Source organism: Cervus canadensis, chromosome 18 (genome assembly GCF_019320065.1).
Source record: "Cervus canadensis isolate Bull #8, Minnesota chromosome 18, ASM1932006v1, whole genome shotgun sequence".
Classification (NCBI taxonomy): Eukaryota; Metazoa; Chordata; class Mammalia; order Artiodactyla; family Cervidae; genus Cervus; species Cervus canadensis.
Window position 1 is genome coordinate 39275258 of NC_057403.1, and position 17080 is coordinate 39292337.

General features: G+C 40.6%; 1 protein-coding gene across 6 annotated transcripts in view; it reads left to right on the forward strand.

Moving 5' to 3' along the window:
* The first annotated feature begins 5477 nt into the window (after positions 1 to 5477).
* The window catches only part of CNOT1 (CCR4-NOT transcription complex subunit 1), an 82734-nt gene continuing 71131 nt past the window's right edge, over positions 5478 to 17080 (forward strand). For all 6 annotated transcript variants that reach the window (XM_043437835.1, XM_043437838.1, XM_043437837.1 and 3 more), the window contains exon 1: positions 5478 to 5618. The gene's annotated coding sequence lies outside the window, so the exon portion shown is untranslated. The remainder of the gene's footprint in view (positions 5619 to 17080) is intronic.

A 17080-nucleotide genomic window follows, 5' to 3' on the forward strand; every position in this document is an offset into this window, starting at 1 on the left:
GAGATAAAGCATGTAAAATTTTACCTTTAGAGTATAGTACTTGATATATTATTAGTTAATAAGCCTATGTGCACATAAGAATTCCAGGACCCCACAGTAAGTCCTTGCCTTCCTAGGGGTCCACAGAACACAATCACACCAAGTATCCTCAGGTATTGGGGTCACGCCCAATAACCTCAGAATAATGAAGGGGGAAAAAGAAGTACAGGGAGGGGAAGTGACTTTCCCAAGGTTACACAGAAAGTTAAGGGCATAGCCCGGCTTAGGGACTGGAGTTTTTAAGTCCTCAATGGCCTTCATAGAACGTGCCTCCTTGTTCATCCCCCATCAGGGTAGAGTCACCGAATTCATATCAAACCCTGGGTGCCCAGGGAGCAAGAAGGTTTTGGAGCTAGGCAGTGGTGATGGACTAGAAGGAGATCAGAATTCAGACTTAGGCTGTCAGTGAGTTGCTTTGGATAAGACAGTCAAAACTCCTGTAAGTTGAAGTTACTGACTCTCTGATAAATGGGACTGAAAAACAAGAACATGGAATAAAAAGGTCTAGTATCTCCTCTTTGAGCACCTCCAAACATTTTATAACACAGTTTTCTGCAGACCTCAAAGTCTCAAAGTCCTTTGTCTTCTAGGCATTTTTGCCTCCACCCCAAGCCAATTCAATAAGGCTTTTGTTTCCTAGCACTTACATGTTCCTCTCTAGGCTATTTTAAGAAACAATTAAAAGAGTTTGTATAGTTCTTCCAGAGTCTGGGATGCACAATTAATTGGGGGGTGAAGGATTGGAAGAAGGCTGAGGAAAGAGGCCAGGTGAGTAATTAATAGCTGGTAAAAATATCCTGTTTCTAAATATGTTTGAACCCCAGAACACATAATTGCTGAGTTACAAGGTGATTCAATTCTTTGTGAAGGTCTCTAGTAAACTACTTTGTCCAGACAAAGTATGACTTCCAAACTATGTCTTTCAATAAAATGAAAAAAGTACACCAGGTGATCTCCACTAACCCTTCCAACTGGAAAACATTCTATGCGTCTCTCTCCTTTCTGGTAAGTATAGAAGCCACCCAGAATTCATGATAACACACAGTTGAAGACCTTTGATCTCCAAGCTATTTATTGTGGGAGTCCTTGCAGGTACTAGGCTAAGTCCCCAAAGCAAGTCAAATCCTAGGAGTAGTGTTGGTGTAGCTGGGGCTGTGAGTTTGGGGGTGGGAGGCAGGGGCTGGCAGTGGACAGAAGGGTCTCCCAGAGCAGCCTTAGGGTAAAGACAAGCTGAAGTGGGGAAAGGCAACTTAGCTTTATTTTATTCAACTTACTTTACTTTAGGAGGTTTATGTCTAAGACCAACCACAAATCTAGTTGTAGAATTACAGCATTGATCTTAAGATAGCTGACCTCTACAGGTATCTTTTAAAATATATATTTTTTAAATTATACAAATAAAGCATGAATACATTCTTTTTTCAAAAGTTCAAATAGTATGGTAATAAAACAAAACAAAGGTCAATCTTGTCAAAGCTATGGTTTTTCCAGTAGTCATGTATGGATGTGAGAGTTGGACTATAAAGAAACCTGAGTGCCGAAGAATTGATGCTTTTGAACTGTGGTGTTGTAGAAGACTCTTGAGAGTCCCTTGGACTGCAAGGAGATCCAACCAGTCCATCCTAAAGGAAGTCAGTCCTGAATATTCATTGGAAAGACTGATGTTGAAGCTGAAACTCCAATACTTTGGCCACCTGATGCAGAGAACCGACTCATTGGGAAAGACCCCGATGCTGGGAAAAATTGAAGGTGGGAGGAGAAGGGGACGATGAGGATGAGATGGTTGGATGGCATCACTGATGTGATGGACATGAGTTAGAGTAGGCTCTGGGAGTTGGTGATGGACGGGGAAGCCTGGCATGCTATAGTCCATAGGGTTGCAAAGAGTCAGGCAGGACTGAGTCACTGAACTGACTGACTGAAAACAAAACAAAAAGCAAAAGCTCCCTTTACCCTTCCTCATTCCAATCCCTATCCAGGGATAACCACTGATGTCAGTTGGGGGAAATGGCATATCTTTTCAAATCTTTTTATACATTTATTTATAGGTAAATACAAATATAGTTCCTTTCTCCTATACAAATGGTAACATACTGATTATGCCATCCATTTTTGGTTTTGTTTTTCTTATTCTGCACCTAACAATTAACAATAAATCTTTGAATCATTCCATATTAGTACCTACAGACTTATATTTTTAAAAAACTTTGTGGTATTCCATACTCTTATTCATCTTCTTTTCTGTTGTGTCCAACCTTTTCAGTTCAGTTCAGTCGCTCATTCGTGTCCGACTCTTTGCAACCCCACGAACTGCAGCACGCCAGGCTTCCCTGTCCATCACCAACTCCCAGAGTCCACTCAAACCCATGTCCATCGAGTCGGTGATGCCATCCAACCATCTCATCCTCTGTCGTCCCCTTCTCCTCCTGTCCTCAATCTTTCCCAGCATCAGGGTCTTTTCAAATGAGTCAGCTCTTCGCATCAGGTGGCCAAAGTATTGGAGTTTCAGCTTCAGCATCAGTCCTTCCAATGAACACTCAGGACTGATCTCCTTTAGGATGGACTGGTTGGATCTCCTTGCAGTCCAAGGGACTCTCAAGGGTCTTCTCCAACACCACAGTTCAAAAACATCAATTCCTCGGTGCTCAGGTTTCTTTATAGTCCAACTCTCACATCCATACAAGACCACTGGAAAAACCATAGCCTTGACTAGATAGACCTTTGTTGACAAAGTAATGTCTCTGCTTTTTAATATGCTGTCTAGGTTGGTCATAACTTTCCTTCCAAGGAGTAAGCGTCTTTTAATTTCATGGCTGCAATCACCATCTGCAGTGATTTTGGAGCCCCCAAAAATAAAGTCTGCCACTGTTTCCACTGTTTCCCCATCTATTTGCCATGAAGTGATGGGACTGGATGCCATGATCTTAGTTTTCTGAATGTTGAGCTTTAAGCCAACTTTTTCACTCTCCTCTTTCACTTTCATCAAGAGGCTTTTTAGTTCCTCTTCACTTTCTGCCATAAGGGTGGTGTCATCTGCATATCTGAGGTTATTGATATTTCTCCCGGCAATCTTGATTCCAGCTTGTGCTTCCTCCAGTCCAGTGTTTCTCATGATGTACTCTGCATATAAGTTAAATAAGCAGGGTGACAATATATAGCCTTGACGTACTCCTTTTCCTATGTGGAACCAGTCTGTTGTTCCATGTTCAGTTCTAACTGTTGCTTCCTGACCTGCATACAGATTTCTCAAGAGGCAGGTCAGGTGGTCTGGTATTCCCATCTCTTTCAGAATTTTCCACAGTTTATTGTGATCCACACAGTCAAAGGCTTTGGCATAGTCAATAAAGCAGAAATAGATGTTTTTCTGGAACTCCCTTGCTTTTTCGATGATCCAGCGGATGTTGGCAATTTGATCTCTGGTTCCTCTGCCTTTTCTTTTTGGGACCCCCATTAACCCCATCAATGAATATCTTTAAATATCCCTCTCTGTACAAATTTTCAGTATTCACCTGTGGAATAAATTCTTAGATGTTGGATCAATGGATCTATGCATTTTCAGTTTTGATAAATCTGGCTAAAATTTCTGCTATCCATTGAGGTTTCAGCAACTTTATACAGCAACAAGGCATAGGAAGGACTTATATTCTCATCCTTGGTCTGTTTCAGGGGTCTTCTATCACTAACATTATAATGTTTTAAGTCCAATTCTCCATTGCATGATTTTTCAACATTTATTTGCTCACGTGTCTATCAAGTGCCAGGCACTGTGCTAGGTGCTGGGATACAGCTATGAACAAGACCGAAGCAACCCTTGTGCTTATTGTACATGGGGTCCTTTGGTATCCTACAGGTATTTGAAACCACCACATACTCCGTAAAAGTTTGCTGGAAGAGTTGGCATCCAACCAAGGCAGGTGTCAAAAAGCATTTTTAGGAGGTTAGAGAAATCAGTCAGTCACAAAAAGACAAATTCTGCATGAGTCCACCTGTAAGAGGTATCTAAAGTAGTCAAACTCTTAGAAAACAGAAGGGTGGCTGTCAAGGACTGGAGGGAGGAGATGAGGAGTTGTTCGACTGGTACACAGCTTCAGTTTTGCAAGATGAAAAACTTCTAGAGATCCACTGCACAATATGCATGATTTTTTAACACTACTATGCAACCCTGAACAACAACATGCGATACACATAAAAATGTAAATTTTGTTAAGTGTTTTTACCACAACTTTTTTTTTAAGGTAAGATATGGACTTAGAAACATACTCCACAGAGTGTGGGACATTTTAGAAGGCCACGGGCCTTACCACAACTTTTTTTAAAAACTATTTTTAGGCACAAAAGATAGTAGGAGAGATGGCTAGGAGACAACTCCGCGTAGCCCCAAGACGCGGATGACAACGATACGTGTTTCAAAAAGTAAAAGAGCCACCAGTCAACACTGTCTTCTCACTTCTCCCACCCTGAGTTGGATACAGGTGACCACAAAATACTTTTTTTTTTTAATACTTTTTTTAACCACAAAATCTTAAAAAAAGATGTTTCTACATTTTTTTCTCCTGAGAGCAAACGGCATAAGTATTCCTTCTGCTACCGCTAACACGGACTAAGCCACAGAGAATCTGAGTTTCCTATTTTTCTGTAAGGAGTGCCTCCTTCAAGACGCAGAACTAGACGGGAAAGTTCTCCGGATGGGAGCATGAGAGGACCAAACGGGACTACGTTCTCCAGAATGCATTGCTCTTCCTCGGGGGCCGTAAATGAGGGAGGAGCTCGCACTACTTTTGCGACAGGAATGGGCAGAGGGGGAGGACTACACATCCCAGGATGCAAAGCGCCAGAGCTCTAGTTAGACCCTGGCTTGCTTGTAGCTTTCTCGTAACCGGCGTTCCCCGCCAAAGAGACGCGGGGGAGGAGGGGAATGTTTAAGATTGGGAATCCCCGTGGTCTACTGGACACTTGACACTTCGAAAGAGGAAGGAGAGTACTGGAAGGGTGTTTTCACTCTAACTCAGCGTAGTTCCCGCGCAAGGTGAAGAGGGCTTAAGTGCCCCCTCCTTTATTGTTTCTGAGGCATTGCCAGACCCCCATTGGTCGAGGCCCTCGAGGGCAGGTGGGAAGTCCGTGAAGCCCCAAATCGAAGTTATCTGCTTCTCCCCATTGGCCCTCGCTTCGAGCGCAGGCGCGAGGGCTCCGACTCCGGTCCCTAGGGACTGGTGAACGGCAATTGGCCAAAGCCCGCGAAGTAGGAGTCTGGATTGGTAGTTGCTAGCAGGAGCCTGGTTTCTTCCTTGACTTCTGCAAGTGATAGTGTGTGATTGGTTTAAATCCGCGGGCACCTGTCGGTGATTGGGCGGGAGCCACAGGCGGGGTGCGATCATTGGCTGGTGCTGGGTCCAGCCCTCCTCGGGCGGGCAGCAAATGATGAAATGGGAACGGGGAGGGGAAAGGCCGCGACGTGAGCGCGCGACCTCCGGCGCCATTTTGTAGAGAAACAAGCGGAGTTAACCGAAGAGGGGGTCTAGGAGAGCCGGAGTCGGGGACCCAGGAGTTTCCTGTGTCCAGCGCCGCCGGAGCCGCTTGAGGTGTGGTGGACTGGGGTCGGGTGCCGAGGCCGGCAGGCGGTGTCAGCTACGGAACGCGGGTGCCGGTGCGGGCAGGAACGGGGGTGGTCCCGGGGCCATTGGGAGCGTTTCCCGGGGCTCCGAGGTGTGAGGGGCAGTCGGGACGGGGAAGTGGCGAGGCGAGAGAGGGCGGACTCTCTTTCCTCGGCCCGCGGAGTCTTCGGCCTCTGAAGAGAAGAGGGCTTGGTGAAAGCTCTGCGAAACCGAGCGCAGAGCGCGGAATGAGACCCGGGATTGGCCCCCACCTTGCCCGGGCCTGGCGGCTCTGAGGGCGGCGCTGGCGGCACTTGGGGTGGCTGGGCCCTCGCTTCGCGCGGACTGCACCCTTCGCAGACTCCACGAGCTCCTCAACTGCCGGATGGGTGTTTCGGACATCGGCCTCGGAGGCCTAGCTCTGGGGTGGGGGGGGGGGGCGCGAGGTGACCGTGTTCGGAGTAGTTGCCGACTCCGGGTTCCTCTCGGTGGACCTGGAGCTGCCAGTCCCCCTCCCCCGCCTCCAGCACGTTGTCAAACCGCGGGTGTTTCGGGTGTCCGCCGGTGGGAGGGGCGGGCGGGAGCGAGCACTTCCTCATTACTTCTCGCCACAGGTTTTGTTCCACTCGCGCGCCCGGGCGCTCACTCAAGCCTCCAAAGTCGGCCCTCACCCACCTGGCCCAGTGTCTGTTCTGTAGTAGCGGTACTGCTCGCCCCGGAGAAGTGCCCTCCTAGTTAGCCGAGCATTTGGGAGGCCTCAGTGAGAGATACTCCGGGCCTCGAGGGGGTTACATAAGGCCAAAAGCACAAATGTTCTTTTTCAGTCCCACCGCCTCTGCAGATTTCACCCAACTGGGTTCCACAGATGAGTACCCTTCCTGGGATTAAACTTTAATGCTTGATGTCTGTGGGTTTGGAGATGTGTTTAAAATAAACTTTGAGCAGAAAGCTTTTCCCTTTGAAGTCACTCAAACATCACATATTTTAGGACTTTTAAAAGTATTTTTTTTCTGAAAGTATTAACTCTTAGTTTCCCTTCTTATTTCTCTGTAATTCGATTGCCTTGGGGAGTTTAACAGTTAATAACTGAGTGAGTATAGTTGATTACTTTTTGCGGAGAAAATTCTGAGTGTTTGCCTCGTGACAGTCCGTTTGATAGGAGTAGGGATACACGGATGGAAAAATGATTGGACACATACAAAATCAGGAAGTAGGTCAAACAGATTAAGAACAAACTTGTTTGTGTAGAAGTATTTGGGTTTAATATCCTCAGGTTCTCATATCTATTCTTCCAGAGATTGGCAGTGTAGTGTTTTAGCTCTTAATAAGATAGATGGTAACAGTTTAAATTATCCTGTTTTAGGACATTCCAAATTGTTACCTTGTCTAAGGAGAAAATGAACTGATGATAACGTAACTAGATAACTAGATGTAGGCATCTAGTTGTGCTTTGAAATGGTCATACGATAACAAAACTTGGAGAGTTGGTCACTTTTCAACAAGTGAAGGGTCCCAATTCCTTCCATGTAAACAAGGCAGAGATTTGACCGTCAATAACAACGTCTTACCCTTTCTTGCCTAAGATTGTAGTCTTGGCAGTTTTAAGGCACCCTTTTCTGGCATTATTGTGGAACAGAACTGAAATGCTTTCGGTTCCTAACTCAAATGGATCTCTGGCTTAGCCAGAGAGAAATATAGTCTCTTAGAGATTTCTGCTGGGGTTTTAAGTACTGGTCTCTTTAATATTGATCTTGTCAGGCTAAATATTGTAATGTCCTCCGAACTTTGGGTTAAGTCATTAAAAAAAAAAAAAAAACAACTCGGAGGACAGAAGAGGAAATGCTTATTTCTTGACAACATGCTTAAAGACTAATATCAAATTATCCTTGAATATTGCTTTTTCCAAGTATGTTTTTGGTTAGATCCTGATCTAGTTATGAGAAGTTTCTTTTTAACCAACTTAAGTTTATGAATTTATGAACTTGAATCTTTATTTCATTCTACCGTGTAACAAATCTTTATTACCCAATACTATGGAAGAGAATTTGTCTACAGTAATTTAAATTGGATGCCCAGATATTTCAAGACACTTATTTTTGGTAAGATGTTTATGATTCTTGAATTAACAAAATTAGTACCAGTCATAAAGTTGGTTGTTTCTTTTTTTCTCTTTTTTTTTGGTAAGAGAACAAAACTGACTTTCAAGTCATTTACAAAATATTGGTCAAAGCATTTCTTAACTGGCCCTCTGTCCAAACTGAACTTCCTGCTGGGAAGTTTCAAAATGGCATCCTACTGAGTTTTATTTTAAGACCTTATATAAAGAAAGATCCTGCAGTTCCTTTCCTATTTGCTCACAATTTTTAAGAAGCATATTTCAAAGCTAAAATGGGCTCAAAACCTTTGCATCTTTTATGTACACAATAGTTAATCTTAAGGTACTTTTCATTCATGTATTTGCAAGAATGTAGCAAAGCAAATAAAACAAATTATTCGTTGAAAAACTCATTTGAGAAGTCAGTAGAGGTGTAGACTTAATTTGAAATCCTGTGTTGAGATTTGAAGGAAATGCAGCCTTGGGGAGTATGGAGTATAGGTTTGAGAAATGCATTTATGGAAAAAAAAATGCATTTCTGCCTCTAGGCTAAATTAGAATGTTGAATGAGATGTTAAAAGTGTCTGCAGTGGAGGTGTAGGTTTTGTTGTTGTGGGTTTTTTGTTTTTGTTTAGTGGTGTTGGACTAATTATATGAAATGTAAAGTGAAAGCATTATTTTGAAAGAGAGCATTTTATTGCTCTTAAGCTTCATATTAAGAGCTCAACACTTCCCCTTTTAGATAATTAGTTTGAAAGTTTGTCACCTTGGATTTAGAGCTCTTAGTTTTGAAATGCAGCGTTACTGTTAATTTTTTTGTGGACTCAGAATAGCTCCTTCTTTGTTTTAGACCCTTTTTCGCATTAGCTTTCTAACTGATCTCCAGTATCTTTTGTTCATTGGATTTCTTTATTACATAAATAATACATGAAAATGTTGTAAATGTAAATGATTCCAGGAATGCAGTTAGTTCTTTATATTAATGACCAACTGTCTACCAAGTCATTGGTTTGAATCTAGGCATTGTGTACTCAAGTTTTTCAGTACCTTGACCTATCACTGTGTAAGTATTGATCCCTCTGTACTCATAGCAGCATGTTACTAACTTATGCTGTAGTTAAAAGATTGTTACACAGTGGTTCCCAAATGCATTTTTGCCCTTATTATCTGGAGCGTCATCATCTGTATCTACCAAAACATTACCATTCCAATTCATTTTCACATGTACTGTCTATAATCTTTTCCTTGATTTCCCTAAGCAAAAATAATTTCTTCCTTCCTCTTGGCTAGTTTCACTTACCTGTACCATATATTGACTTGTAAGTTTTCTGTCCTACTTTGTAGTAGGTAAGGAGTCTCTCATCCTCCAAACACATACAGTTGTCCTGAGTTGTAATTGAATAACGCTTCCGCTTGTTACACTTGGGTAGATTTATAGAACATGGCGTTCTTGGAAAACCATACACCCTGGTTTTTGTTCTTCGAGCGCACAGGCTGTTGCTCTTCCAGCTATACTTATAATTCTGTTGACATCTTTTAGAAAGTTAAACTTTGAAATCTAGTCATACAGAATTAATGGTTTGTTTAGAAAATTGAGGCCCAGGAAATTGAAGTGACTTCCTTAAATTAGTGTTAGACCAGGTTTTCCTATTCTACCCTACTGTTGGTTCTGTCTTGCCATACTACTGAAGTACAAGGAAAACGTTTTGATTGTTCATCAAAAAGGTTAGGATAATCTATGATCAACCACTTATTTTTGGAGCTACAAGGTTTGAGTTTTTCATCTCTTCGGTGTGAAAAATAGAAAACTCAAGTACAAATATAAAACTCAAGTACAAAATATAAAACTCTCTTACAGTTATTGAAAGCGGGCATTACTGAACTTCAGTATAATAAACTTGCATTTCTTTTGAGGGCTTCAAAGGATGAGCTGCTTAAATTTCTTTTTTTTTACTTAAGTTTTAAAATGTTCTTCACTGTAAGTTGAATTGTGACAGATATTTGAGTAAGTTTTCTCTTGGTGTAGTTAGAGTTTTAAGGTATAGCTCCAAGAAGAGTACTCTTATTTTTTAGCAGTCTTAAATATATACGGCATAGCTTTGTAATTTTGCACATGTTACTGGGAAGATGCTTCTGATTTGGTTGATTTCAGATCAAGAACTGATTCTTTTCTGATTTTGGAGTAAGCATGCTTTTTTAGCTCTTTTCACTTTTTCAGTTTTTATAAATAGTTATTTGCTAACACAATTTTTTTTTTTTTTTTTGCTAACACAATTGTTTAAAGTATGCTGATGTATGGATTGAATTATTTTAAGTGTGAAGAGACTTTCCTGGTGGTCTGGTGGTTGAGACTTTATGCTTCTATTTCAGGGGGTGCTGGTTCAGTCTCTGGTTGGAAAACTAAGATCCCATGTGCTGCCTGGCCATAAATTAAATAAAATTGCGAAGCTATCCACACAAGGCTATTAAATGTTTTTTAAGTTAGTATTAAGGTTCCATTGCCTTAAGTAAAATTGGCATATTTGAAGTGACATAGTCATGAAGTAAGTCAACTCTTGATTCATTTGTTTTTATCCTTGGCAGAACTTTCATTTCAAACCGATTTATTACCTGTCCACTCTTATGCCCTTGAATATTTCCTTATTCCTTGCCAGGTGAGTTCTAAGAAAAAGTTTTACACTAAACCTTTCTAAGCCTGGAAATACATAATTTGGGGGTGTCCACAATATGAATTATTCATGCTGGTGCTCTTTGTTCTATAGGTAATGAAGAGATATGTATACCATGTATAAATAGTCACTATTATGGCATGAGTATTTTAGGAATAATTCTCTTCCCTTTTCAAACAGTTATGCTAGAGGTTACAAAAGTTGAGGTTGTCTGTCCAAAGGTAAAATGTAAAAATTCCTTGTAAGTATTTCATTTTGATTTTTGTCTTCTCTAATCAGTAAGCCCTCAAGGACTTTGGCAACCACAAAATGCTGGCATGATAAATTGCTTTAATATACTAACCTAGTTTTGGGATACGTGTATAGCTTTTTTTTTTTTTTTCAATGTGTATAGCTTTTTAGAGTTCTTCTCTGTTTGGGTTTCAGTCACTAATTCTCTTAATGTGCTGTTATCTACTTTGCTTTCTACCCTTGGCTCCCCTGTGGTTTATTCTCATCATCTAGAGCGATTCTTACTTTTTTTTTTAAGAGTGATTCTTATATTTTTAAAACTAAGGTCGTGTTTTCTGTTCAAATTGTTCATTGATTCTCCATTTGTCTTTAGTAAAAGCCAAAGAAAGTCCTTTCATCATTAGCCCTGCCCTGCACCTTCTTATATATTCCACCTTCCCCCAGCCAACTTATTCTCTCCCTCACTAAGTTTACTTCAGCTACACTTGACCTCCATGCCTTTCTTTTCACACATACTTCCTCTCTGAGGAAGCCTTTGCATTAACTGACAGTCTCTCTGCCTGGAACATTCTTCTCTCAGATGTGTTTATGGCTAACTAAACCCTTCAACTCTTTAAAATCTGCTTAAATAATTGCTTTCTCCATAAGACTAACTGACCACCCTACTTTAAAATTTGTGACACCCTGCATCCCCTTCCAACTTGGTTTACTTTACTTTGCTATTTTTCCATAGTATGTCGTGTCTTTTAAAATATATTTGATAATTTTTTATGATTTTTGGTTCTCTCCCACAGTGGGAATGCCGTGATGTATGACTGTCCCCTGATGTAGCTCAAATACCTGACACAAACTGTTTCTTGGATAAGTTTTGGTAGCCACTTCACATCCGCTATATACTATTTTATACCACTTGGTGGATATGAGTTGTGCTTGACTGTATGTTAACTTTGTGGAAAGCCAAACTTGAGGTGTTCACATTCTAGGGCCCACCCTGCAGAAAGGTGATGCAAAAGCTGTTTTTGAACAAGGGCACTATTGATGTTTGGGCAGAATAGTTTATTGGTGCTGTTCTCCTTCTTTGCAGGATGTCTGTTGCATCTCTACTTCACACTGAATTCCAGTGACTCACTCACATTTCAAAATGCTTTTGGAGGCAATATTGCCTCCTAGTTTATTCCAGTGAATACTCTTTTGGGGTTCAGATTTGTTGTCAGGGTTATTTTGCTTACTTTCTATTCATATATTGTTGGGATAAGTCACAAGTATACTTAAAATTATTTTAATTTCACACTGGCATATGTGAAACACTGCATATGGAAAAGGAATACCATATTTTACTGATTCTAAAAGATTTTTAACATTTTAACACCTTTGGAATTGAGATGTATTATGTCAAAAGAAATACTGCCAAATAAACTTTGTAAGTGATAACATAAAATAGTGAGTTATCACAATTGAAGACAAACAAACCTGGAATGAGATTATGGAAAATTATCTCCACCTTTGATGGGTGATGAAGGTGGAAGAAATGCAGATTTTTAATACATTTTGTTTCCTGATAAGTCTAGTCAAATTGTATTTTAGAAACCTAGAAACGGAATACTGGTTTTGGACTTAGCAGGGTTATGGAAAAAGTTTTGATGCCCTCAAAGCTAGTTGTTTGGTTGGGAGTGGAGGCAAAGAAGAGATAGGAAGCAAACCTGAGGTATGTCCTGAGGAACTGATGAAAAGGATAATACACATGAAACAATAGTGAACAGTGTGATTAAATTTTAACAGTATGCAGCATGCGTACTGAAGGGAAGGGGAGATGGGTCAGCACTTAAATCTGTAGACCAACTGATGTGTTTGGAAGGTTTTGGAGGGGCTGGGGCTTGAGCCTGGCCCTGGTCTATTACCTTATGGTTTTATCCTCTTTATGGAGGAGTCTTGGCCTGTCTTCTGGTGACCACTAACGTCCCTCTCTTGGAGGTCATTAGTGATCTCCTAGTAATTCTGATAATTTACAATAATTTATTTTTTATACTGCCAAATATATGTCATAAAATCTCTTCCCTGTGGTTGTCATAGACTATTATTGATGTGTTAGTTACCAGTTGCTGCATGATGAGTTTAGAAATAGCTCAACTCCCAAGTTTATCTATTTTTTAAAAATCATTTTGGCTTTTTATTCAGAGGCACAGCCTGGCTAGATGCTTCTGACAAAGTGTTCTCACAAAGTTGCAGTGCAGGTATCCATAGGCCATAATCATCTCATGTCTGAAAGATAGTAAGAAGGGTCTGAAGGGTACAAGCTTACTCATGTAGCCGTTGTCAGATCTCAGATCCTTGCTGGCTGTTGTTTAGGAGATATCAGTTCCTTGCCATATTGCCCTCTCCACAGGGTTACTCATACCAGGACAGCTTGCTGCTTTCTCTCAGAGCACAGGTTTAGAGAGGTAAACAAAGCTGAAGTCAGTCTTCATGTAACTTCATCTTGGAAGTGACTTTCTAGTCTCTTATTTTGAAGCCACACTTAAGGTCCAGCTGACACTTAAGGGAGCGGATCACTTAAAGATGTAAATATTAGGCAGAAAATATTGGGGTTATTTTAGAGGCTGCCTGCCATAGTGGACAGATTCTTCCTGGGAGCTCTCTTAGGGATGTTATCTGTTGCTAGGTTTTAGTTACTACCATTAAGTAGAGAACTTTCCTTGGTTTCTGATATTAATAACTCAAGTTTCTTCCACCTCTCTGTCCACTCTTCCCTTTTTGAGTTCCCCTCTTTTTTTTCCTTAATGAAGTATAGTTGAGTTATAGTGTTAATTAGTTTCAGGTGTACAACAGTGATTCAGTATTTTTATAGGTTATATTCTATGTAAAGTTATAACATTGGCAATATTTCCTGTACTGTACAGTATATCTGCATAATAGCTTGTACCTCTTAATCCCCTGCCCCTATCTTGCCCCTCCTGCCATCCCTCTCCCCATTTAACCGCTAGTTTGTTCTATCTGTGAATCTGTTTCTGTTTTCTTATATTCATTTTTTTTTCCCCCAGATTGCACAAGTGGTAACATACAGCATTTGTCTTTGATTTCACTAAGCATAATACCCTCTAGGTCCGTCCACATTGTTGCAAATGGCAGTATTTCATTTTTTTAAATGGCTGAGTAATAGTCCATTTTATATGTATTTATATATGTCCATTATATATGTGTGTGTGTCCATATATATGTAAATGCTTACGTCTTCTTTATCTGTTCCTCTGTTGATGGACACTTACGTTCTTTCAATATCGTGGCTATTATAAATAATGCTGCAAAAAAAAAAATAATGCTGCAGTGTGCGTTGGGGTATATGTTTCTTTTCAAATTAGAGTTCTAGTTTTCATTTGATACATACCTGGGAGTGAAATTGCTGGATCATATGTAGTTCTTTTTTTAACCTTTCCATAAGTGCTGAGCTTCCTTAGGACTCTCGGTAGGCCTGTTTTATGCTCATTTCTGTAATTCTCCCATGCTATCATCTATATGTTGATGATTCTGAGATCTGTTATTTGCATCCCACACTTGATGTGCTCCTGGCTGTAACTCCAGCTGTCCAGTGGATTTCATGTGTATGCCTCACTCCAGACATTCCTCATTATCTTTCTTGCCCTTCACACTTTCTTCCTCAGTTGTTTCATGTCAGGAGTAAGTGGAACTCAGGTGCTTAGTCTAGAAAGGTGAATATTTGATTCCTCTTCTTTCTTCACTTCTTTCCTTTTCCTCCAGTTAGAGTCCTTGTAGTTCCCTCTTGAATGCATTCACTTCTTTTTCTCACTGATAGCCTTAATTTCTGACTTCTCAGTTTTTCACATTGTCAAAAATAACTTTTAATTTCACCCATTCATGTCTGTTAGTAGGCAGAGCAAGCTAACATTGTAACTAACAACCCCAAGATATTAGTGGCTTAGCAGGGTAGACATTTGTAACTTTAATTGAGAGTGTTCATTTAGGTTGCCTTCTGTGTAGTAGTAATTGAAGAACCCAGGCTCCTTCCATCTTGTGATGCCACCTTCCTCTAGGTGCTGGGAGTTCTATTCATTGACCTGGCAGTTGATAAAAGAACTAACTAGAGGAGCATGCGTATGAGGTTTTATGGACTGGCTCTGGAAGTGGCTGATACCATTTTTGGCCTACATTTCATTGGGTAGAGCTTAGTCTGTTTGCCACACCTGTGCAGGAGCCTGAAAAATAAGTCTAGGTATTGAGCCAGGAAGAGAAAACAGATTTGGTGAGCATTTAACCAGACTCTCACTTCCTTCTTGCCTAAAACATATCTAAGCCAATCCAAATAGCTTCCAGAATTGTCTTTATGATAAAATGTAAAATTCTGAAATGGATTCTGCACATTCTAGAGAAGAGACCCACAAATTGAGTCCACTTACCTTCAGAAGGCACTTCTCGGCTAGTAACAGAATGAATGTGTTGGGAGGTGGGTGTCCGGTAATTCAGTAGAAGGACTCACAGGACTTGGCATATGACTCTACTCAGGGCTGTGATTTATTACAGCAAAAGGATACAAAGCAAAATCAGGAAAGCAAACATGCTGAAGAGTCTACCTGCCAATGCAGGATATGCAGATTTGATCCCTGGATCACGAATATCCCCTGGAGAAGGAAATGGCAACCCATTCCAGTATTCTTGCCTGGGAAATCCCGTGGACAGAGGAGCCTGCTGGGGTACAGTCCTTGGGGTTGGAAAAGAGTTGGACTCAACTTAGTGACTAAACAACAGCCAGAGAAAACTCGGGCTTGTTCTCCCGTGCCTGAGCCTCTCCCAGTGGGAGTCACACAGGACTCACTTCATTCCTCCAGCACTTGTGACAACACATGTGTATGAAATGTCGCCTGGCAGGGAAGCTCATAGAGACTCAGTGCCTCGGTTGGTCATGAAGGCACCTTCTGCCTACCACATAGGAAAATTCTAGGTTCCCAGAGGGAAAACAGCTGTTCAGCATAAGCCACATTTTTGGGTACAGTTTAGGCACAATGAGCCTCATTCTGGGAGTGGGAATTCTCTCAAAATCCAAGTACTGACAACGGCCAAGAGCCAACCTGGCAAGTCTTCCTAAGGAGAAGCAGTCTCAGGCCTTCTCTGTTAAATTTACTCTTTTCTGCACAGGGAATGAGGTTCAGACCTTTGTAGATTGGGGTTTTTGTATAGAGAATCTTGGAATATGCAAAAACTTTTATTGACCTTAAATTTTGTTTTTGAAAATTACTTTTTTATCAGTGGGAAAAAAAGTTAATTCCCATCTTAGCTTCTTTCATCTAACTTTTCATGTATGGTTACTGTTTGTATTCTTCTAGATAGTCTGCATATAAGGACATATACACACATGTAGCTTGCTTTTATCCCCTAATAGATATTTCCAGTCTTTCTAAGTAACTCTTTTTTTAGTGTTACATAATTTTCCTTTTTTTGATTTGCTTAACCAGTGCCCTTCTGGTGGATACCCAGGCAGTTCTCAGTAAGTTTTTTAAAGAGTTGGTCATTTCCTGGATGAAAAAGGAATCAGTTAAAAGACAAAGTGCAGGGATAGTGGGCTTAGGGGCCTAAACGTCTCTCTCTTTTTTTAATATGATGTATTATTTATCTGAAATTCAAGTTTAGTTATCTATCCTGCTTTTTTTCTTTTTGGCCTCACTGTGCAGCATATGCTGAAGCTCTTATTCATCACTTTCTGTAAGAATGGCAATACTTACATCAGGAAATGGCATTAAAACAATTAGGTTCTTTAAAATACTTATTTGGAAGTTATAATACAAGTTGTGTTTTGTAAATCCTGTATCTCCTGCCCTGTTATTACCGTATTCTCATGATTCTTCTACTTAGTATCTGCAAGTTCAGCTATTTCTCTATGAAGTTGGGATAGTGTCTTCCTCAACAAGTTACCAGGTTTAAATAAACTGACATAGTTGACCCTGAACAATGTGAGAGTTGGGACACCAACCCCATTGCAATAAAAAACTGATGGGCAGCTTTACAGTTGGCTCTTTTTATCTGTAGGTTTAACCAGCTTTGGGTGTGGTACTGTAGTATGTATGTATTGAACAAAAATCCACATATAAGAGGACCCTCTCAATTCAAACCCTTGTTTAAGGGTCAGCTGTAGGTAAAATGCTTAGAATAATTCTGATATTAAAGTATTTGTTGTGATTATGCTTCTATAAGTTATCCTATTAGGTACACAGTAATTATAACTAGAATTTTAATAAGTGAGCCAACATTTTGGATGAATGACTTGGAGCTGTACACAGTAAACCTAGAGTCCCTGCCTACTGGAGAAATATTAAATCAGGATATATATTTTAAGTTAGGGCGGGTTTGATCCCTGGATCGGGAAGCTCCCCTACAGAAGGAAATGGCAACTCCAGTATTCTTGCCGGGAAAATCCATTGCACAGAAGAGCCTGGCAGGCTACAGTGCAT